The sequence below is a fragment of the Brassica oleracea genome, chromosome C3 (assembly GCF_000695525.1).
Source record: "Brassica oleracea var. oleracea cultivar TO1000 chromosome C3, BOL, whole genome shotgun sequence".
In the NCBI taxonomy this organism is placed as follows: domain Eukaryota; kingdom Viridiplantae; phylum Streptophyta; class Magnoliopsida; order Brassicales; family Brassicaceae; genus Brassica; species Brassica oleracea.
In genome coordinates, this window is record NC_027750.1 from 28,766,323 (window position 1) to 28,774,226 (window position 7,904).

Below are 7,904 nucleotides of genomic sequence, written 5' to 3' on the forward strand. Positions count from 1 at the left end.
GTCCCCGAACCGTAACGTCCGTATCATCAAGAGCGATACGTGACGGGGTGACAATAGCACTAGCCAGTTTCTTCCCACTACTGTGTCTCACGTTTTCAGATCTTGAGGCCACCACCACGTCTTGATCACGAACATGTTCCTGTGCAGCAGAGGATTTCGATGCTCCGCCATTAATTTCTAACGACCTATCAGACGTGTGAAGGCCACCAGACCTGGATTGCTTCTCCCTCCACTGAGACGTCGCACTATGCTCATAGGGAGCAAACCGGCGACCATATCTAGCTGCATTAGTCTTGCCCATCACATGACTATCATCTGACCGACGTCCATTTCTCTCGCGGTTATCATAACGTCTGTCTCGATTATAGCCTTCATGAGCAAAAGAACTCTTATATTTGAGCTCTCTGTCAATGCGATGTGAATAGTAATCGTCAGACCTATGTGCTGTAGAGGCAGCCCCATAATGGTATGGCCTAGATAACATACGGTCCTTAGACCCATCCATTATTGGCTGTCGTACTGTGTTGTTTTCTGGTAACTGAACACGATCAAAGACTCCAACCTTAACTGTTTGCGCCTTCATCATCTCCACCTTCTTCGAGCAATAAGACTCTTCATGGGTAAGCAGGCCACATACAGTACAGTGTTTAAACAATAAGTCATACTTGATCGTGATGGTGACTTCCTCTCCAACTGGGGATTGCACTTTCTTCTTAAACACAAGAGGCTTCCTTGTGTCAACATCAATCAGAAGCCGGCCAGCCTCAAGCTCAATGGTATCAACATGGCCGAGCTTTCTGCCAATGTTTTTTAAATTTTTCACTGTCCAAAGATGCAATGGAATTCCAGATATCTCAACCCAAAAAGGTATGATCCATGGATAGTCATCATGAACTATCGGTTCCCACCGCACCAACACAAACATACAGAAATTATAATGGAAGGGCCCCTGCTTAAGAACAGCTTGAAGATCCTCCTCAGATGCAAAGTTGAAAAGAAATTTCCCATTACCAAGATCATTTGCCGTAATTCGATATTGCATCTTCCATTGAGTAGGCATATACTGGATAAGCTTCTCCACATTTTGCTTTTTAGGGTTTAGAACCTTTCCAATAAGAGACATACGGTACTCTCGTATTGTGTGCGCATCATCATCATCAAACAATAGGATGAGCAGTGAAAGAGGCACCTATGCCTCCTACTATACAAGTCATACACCAGTCTTTGTACTCTACACTTCCATTCATATATATATATTGATATATACAATCTCAAAAGATGAAGAGTCACTACACTAACACCATTTATGTTGTTTATCTCTTATTTTGTCTCTTGATCACATCTTCCTCTGCACAATCCCTCATACGACAATCCACTGATGACCTAAAGACAACTTCACAGCGTATGCATGAAATATCTTCCGCTCTTAGATTCGAACCCATATTCAAGAAATCCATTTATGTATTTTCAAACATCGTGACACAGAGACATCCTCTGTTTTACTCAAATGCTCTGTTTTTGTCTCGAAACAGAAGAGAACGGAGAAAAAGCAGACCCAATCCTGGGAGAAGTTAGATCAACATGATTTAGAGATCTCCTCACGTGATTATAAAGTCTCACCTTCAAACTTAGTGACGGGTATGAGAGATCGTCCTCCAATGTCTTACTCTCTCAAAATGGAGTCTTTCAACACGCTCCTTCAGTCAAATGAAACAGAGAGATACGAATCTCGTCCTTTTCCAGTTGGTTAGATAGAACTGGTATGTTGATATTTTGATATTATTTCTTCCAGATCCAAAATTCGCTATGGACATGGGTAAGTTTCTAAAATTTTAAGAACCAACTAGAAATTGGCCTAGTAGCTAAAACTTTTAATCACTTAGTAAAAGATCTAAAGGGTTACATGCTCAATTCTTTTTTGGAAGGGATCTACTCTCCTAAATCGAATGTTACATATTCAATTTTTTTTTTTCTTTTGGATCGATCTTGTTATACAGGTCACTTATTGTGTACCCCAACGGGAACAGGCAATATAGTGGTTCAGGGTTCATTTCGCTTTACGTAGCCATAGACAACTCAACTCTCGTTGAAGCACAACAACAGGTTTTCGCGGATCTCAGATTTTACGTATTCAAAAAGAACGAGAGGAAGTAGTTCACCATCCAAGGTTCTTACTAAGTTTCATTCTATCTTTTGTTTTTTATGACTAGGAAGTTTTGGGCTGTACATCTCCCTAGAGCGAAAAACATGCAATGTGTATATATAAGTGACATCTATCTATCTATCTATCTATCTATCCATGTTATAATCCTCAGATGCACTTGCATGTGTTGATTCAAACTTGAATTAACTTGAGAGTCAAGCAACCCTTTCCTAATGAGCTTAGGAAAAGGAAGTTAGTTTATTTGGGAGTTTTCCATTAAATATATATTTTCCTAATGAGTTTAGGAAACTGAGAGATATATATATAAAGGGAGCTAATATGTATTACAACCTAAGAGTGTGTGAGGCTTTAGTTTTGAGATATTTTCTAAAGCATTGTGTGATTATCAATAAGAGTTTGAGTTTGAGATAAGAGTTTGATTCAATAATTGGTATCAGAGCTTCTATTGAATCTTACTTAAGCCATGGGAGATATTGTTACATCAACGATCAACACGAACCACAAGAGCGGGGGCTCTACGTCCATACAGTGTCCGTTACTTAACTACATCAACTACACAGTGTGGACAATGCGCATGAAGGCAGCATTGAAGGTTCATAAAGCCTGGGAGGCCATTGATCCGGAAGAAGAGGATGGTGAGAAGAATGATTTAGCAAAAGCGTTGCTGTTTCAATCTATACCAGAAACACTAATACTGCAAGTAGGAAACCTTGATACCGCAAAGGCAATATGGGAGGCTATAAAGATGAGACATATGGGAGCTGATCGTGTGAGAGAAGCACGTCTACAAACTTTAACAGCAGATTTCAATCGATTGAAGATGAAGGAAAGCGAGACAATTGATAGCTTTGTTGGAAGAATCTCTGAACTATCATCAAAGTCAGCAGCTTTAGGAGAAATCATCGATGAGCCGAAGATAGTAAAGAAATTCCTTCATAGTCTACCAAGAAAGAAATATATACATATTATCGCCGCGTTGGAGCAGGTCCTTGATCTTAACAAAACAGGGTTTGAGGATATCGTGAGAAGATTAAAAGCGTATGAAGAGAGGATTACTGATGAAGAAGATGAGAAACAAGAGGATCAAGGTCAAAGTAAACTTATGTATGCTAACGCAGACTCGCATACACAAGAGATGTATGATCCAACAAGAGGAAGAGGCAGAGGAGGTCGTTTTGGATACCGAAGTAGAGGCCGCGGGAGATATGGATATCAACAGAGTGGAGGCTATCAACTACCACAAGAAAGAGATGCATCGAGGGTAGTATGTTTCAGGTGTGACAAGATGGGACACTTTGCGCAGAATTGTCCTGATCGGTTACTTAAGCTCCAAGAAGTACAAGAAAGTGAAGGAGAAACCACACATGAAGCGGATGAGTTGATGGTTAATGAGGTCGTGTACCTCAATGAGAAGAATGTTCTGCCAAAGCAACTCTTTACTACAGTCGGAGACAACCTGTGGTACTTAGACAATGGAGCTAGCAACCACATGACCGGGAACCTCGAACATTTCTCTAAGATTGATGATAGCATAACCGGAAAGGTGAGATTTGGAGACGATTCTCGAATAGATATAAAAGGAAAAGGATCAATCCTCTTTCTGACATCAAGCGGTGAGAAGAAACTACTTTCTGATGTCTACTATATTCCTGACCTCCGAAGCAACATCTTAAGTCTTGGACAGGCTACTGAGTCGGGGTGTGAGATAAATATGAAAGGAGATCATCTTTACCTTTATGATCATGATAAGAATTTTCTGGTGAAAGCAAAACGATCACCAAACTGTCTATACAAAGTGGTCATGGAGGTAGAAAGCACTAAGTGTCTTCAAATACTACACCGAGTATCATCGAAGTGGCACTCTCGCTTAGGACATGTAGGTCTAAGCAACTTGAAACTCATGGTTGATAAGCGCTTAGTGATAGGAATACCGCGTTTCGGTATCGAGAAGGAGACATGTGAAGCTTGCTTGCGTGGGAAGCAAATACGAAAATCTTTTCCAAAGGAGAGTTTATACCGTGCAACTGAGGTCTTGGAGCTAGTACATGGCGACTTATGTGGTCCTATATCACCACCTACAGCAGGTGGTAACAGATACGTGTTTGTCTTGATCGACGATTATTCAAGATATATGTGGACTATTCTAATGAAACAAAAGAGTGAAGCTTTTGAAAAATTTAAAAGGTTTAAAGCTCTGGTTGAGCAAGAGAAGGGAACAAAGATCAAAACACTGCGTACAGATAGAGGAGGGAGAGTTCACCTCGACAGAATTCAACCTCTATTGCGAGACCTCAGGAATAAAACGACACTTAACGGCACCATATTCACCACAACAAAACGGTGTTGTGGAAAGAAGAAACAGAACGTTGATGAAGATGACACGGAGTATTCTAAAACATATGGATGTTCCGAACTTCATGTGGGGAGAAGCAGTGAGACATGCAACCTATCTCATCAACAGGTTAGCAACAAGGACCCTGCTACTGCAAACACCATACGAGAGCTTCAAGGGAAAGAAACCAAACGTTGAACACATAAGGGTGTTCGGATGTGTTGGCTATGTAAAGATTGACTCGGCACACTTGAGGAAGCTAGATGATCGATCTAGAGCTCTGGTCCACCTTGGAACTGAGCCCGGAACAAAGGCTTATCGTTTGGTTAATCCGATGACTAAAAGTATTGTGGTTAGTAGAGACGTAGTGTTCGATGAGACACAAAAAGGAAGGTGGCTAGAAACGTCTGAGAATGGCAAAGATGAGTCTGACATGATAGACTTTGGTTTCAAAAGTATGAGCGATCAAGGGACCTCGGGAGACAAGATGGGAATTGATGTCAAGATTGAAGAAAGTGATACGACTCTCGATCATGAGAAGCACGAAGAAGAGGTGATAGAACTGAGACGTTCTTCACGCGTGACCAAGATGCCAAGCTACCTCGAAGACTATGAGCTATTAGTAGAAGAAGATGAGATGTACGAGACGTTGTGTGAACTTGAGTATGAGCACCTTCTGATGTTGGTGAATGAAGAACCTTGGAACTACGAGGAGGCAAAAGAGCTTAAGGTATGGAGAGATGCTTGCAAAGACGAGATAAGATCCATAGTAAAGAACGAGACGTGGACCTTAGTTGATCTTCCACACAACTGCAAAGCGATTGGATTGAAGTGGATCTTCAAAGTGAAGCGAAACTCCGATGGAAGTATTAACAAGTACAAAGCAAGACTTGTTGCCAAAGGTTACATACAGAGGCATGGGATTGATTTTGATGAAGTTTTCGCTCCAGTTGCTCGGATAGAGACCGTGCGTCTGATCATTGGGATAGCGGCTTCTCGAGGATGGGAGTTGCATCATCTAGACGTAAAAACAGCTTTCTTGCATGGCGATCTTAAAGAAGAAGTCTACGTATCACAGCCTGAGGGATTTGTGATGAAATGAAGAGAAACCAAAGTCTACAAGCTACACAAGGCGCTCTACGGCCTACGACAAGCCCCAAGGGCATGGAACGAGAAGCTCAACGCCATACTTCACGAGTTAAGATTCAAACGATGCCTTAAAGAACCATCGTTGTATCGAAAGGAAGAACAAGGATGCCTCTTGATCGTGGCTGTTTACGTGGATGACTTACTCGTGACCGGTTCGAATGTGGAGATGATAGTGAGTTTTAAACAAGATATGGCGGCAAGGTTTGATATGTCCGATCTTGGAAAGCTAAGTTATTACCTTGGGATAAAAGTCACACAAAGAGAAGGATGCATAGTGCTAAGTCAAGAGAAGTATGCCACTAGGATCGTTGAGGAAGCCGGTCTTAAGGATTGTAATGCGGTACACATACCTATGGACACTGGTGTAAAGCTATGCAAGGCAGAAGAAGAAGTTAGCGTTGATGAGGTAGATTATCGGAGAAACATTGGCTGCTTACGTTATCTGATTCACACAAGGCCTGATCTTGCATGTAGTGTTGGCATACTAAGTAGGTACATGCACAACCCAAAGGAATCTCATAAAGTGGCGTTAAAACAAGTGCTACGTTATCTAAAAGGAACTTTATCATACGGTCTCAAGTTCATAGCTGAAGGGCGAGAAGGTTTGATCGGATATAGTGATAGCAGTTACAACGTTGATCCGGATGACTACAAGAGCACCACGGGACATATATTCTACCTTGGCGGGAATCCTATCACATGGTGCTCTCAAAAGCAAGAAATCGTTGCCTTATCCTCGAGTGAAGCCGAGTTTATGGCTGCAACGGAAGCCTCCAAGCAGGCGATATGGTTGAAGGATTTGCTCGGTGAAGTGTATGGACAGTCGAGTGATAAGGTGGTGCTGCGCATCGATAACAAATCAGCAATAGCGTTGCCCAAGAATCCAGTGTTTCATGATCGTAGTAAACACATTCACACACGGTTTCACTTTATACGTGAATGTGTCGAAAAGGGTTTTGTAAGCGTGGAACATGTTGCTGGAGTTAAGCAAAAGGCGGATATACTTACTAAAGCACTGGGAAGAATAAAGTTTAAAGAGATGAGAGAGTTGATTGGAATTCAAGATGTGTCAAAAGAGGTTTTTAAGTTTGAGGGGGAGAATGTTGATTCAAACTTGAATTAGCTTGAGAGTCAAGCAATCCTTTCCTAATGAGCTTAGGAAAAGGAAGTTAGTTTATTTGGGAGTTTTCCATTAAATATATATTTTCCTAATGAGTTTAGGAAACTGAGAGATATATATATAGGGTGCTAATATGTAGCATAACCTAAGAGTGTGTGAGGCTTTAGTTTTGAGATATTTTCTAAAGCATTGTGTGATTATCAATAAGAGTTTGAGTTTGAGATAAGAGTTTGATTCAATAGCATGGCGATACAATATTTTCAAAACGATGTGGGGATTCTCTCAGGTCCTCCCTCTTGCTACCTTCAGAGACCCGAGCAACGGATACCTTTACGATGGAGATCAGTGCGAGTTTGGTGTTGATGTGACTATTCATTCTCCTTTTCAAAGTTCAGAACTTTTCTCTGTAGCTAGGAACTTTGATAAACCGCGGTTCAACTGGACCATTCGGAGTTTCTCCACGCTGCTCGGAGATATGTACTTCTCTGATACATTCTCCGTGGGAGGAAGGAATTGGTGAGTCCAACATTAGTTCAAGACTAAAGCTCTTTTGCTTTAGTTAGAATATAGTGGTGGTAACGTAACAAATATTCCATATGATGATCATGAATATACAAGTAAATCCAAATGGCCGTGCAACAGGAGAGGGAAGAACCTTGTCGATGTATCTTCTCCTTAATGCAAACGAGAAAGTAAGGCCCTACGAGAAGATTTATGTTCGAGCCAAGCTTAGAGTTGTTAACCAACTAATCTTTTCAGTTTTTTGGGGAACCATCGAAAAGCAAAGTAAGCAGATAATATATATAGGCCATGTTAGTTTCGTAAACTGGATGAGAATTCCAGACGCGGCATCCGCGCGCAGTAATTGGATGCAGCAATCAGATGTTGTTCGTTCGCGATTCTGGAAATTTTGGATCATGCATCTGGAAATTGTATCTGGCTGTAGTTATGTTCGTTTTACATTTCTGTATTTTGTATCTGGATGAGTTTTGTGTCAAATGACCAAAAGCTCCTTGTCTTCTCTTTTGGTCTAAACATGTATAAAACTATATCTAAAATTCAATTTTCATGTTTTAACTTGTAAAAAATTATGTTTAACTGCAAATAAAATAGACATAAATAAAAATAAATATCAAATT

At 40.9% G+C, this 7,904-nt stretch overlaps 1 protein-coding gene and 1 pseudogene across 1 annotated transcript in view; both read left to right on the forward strand.

Annotated features, from left to right (window-relative positions):
• LOC106335669 (probable inactive serine/threonine-protein kinase fnkC) overlaps positions 1-7,904 on the forward strand; it is a 72,210-nt gene that overhangs the window by 30,344 nt on the left and 33,962 nt on the right. The window lies entirely within an intron of this gene.
• The window catches only part of LOC106335670, a 14,409-nt pseudogene continuing 7,783 nt past the window's right edge, over positions 1,279-7,904 (forward strand).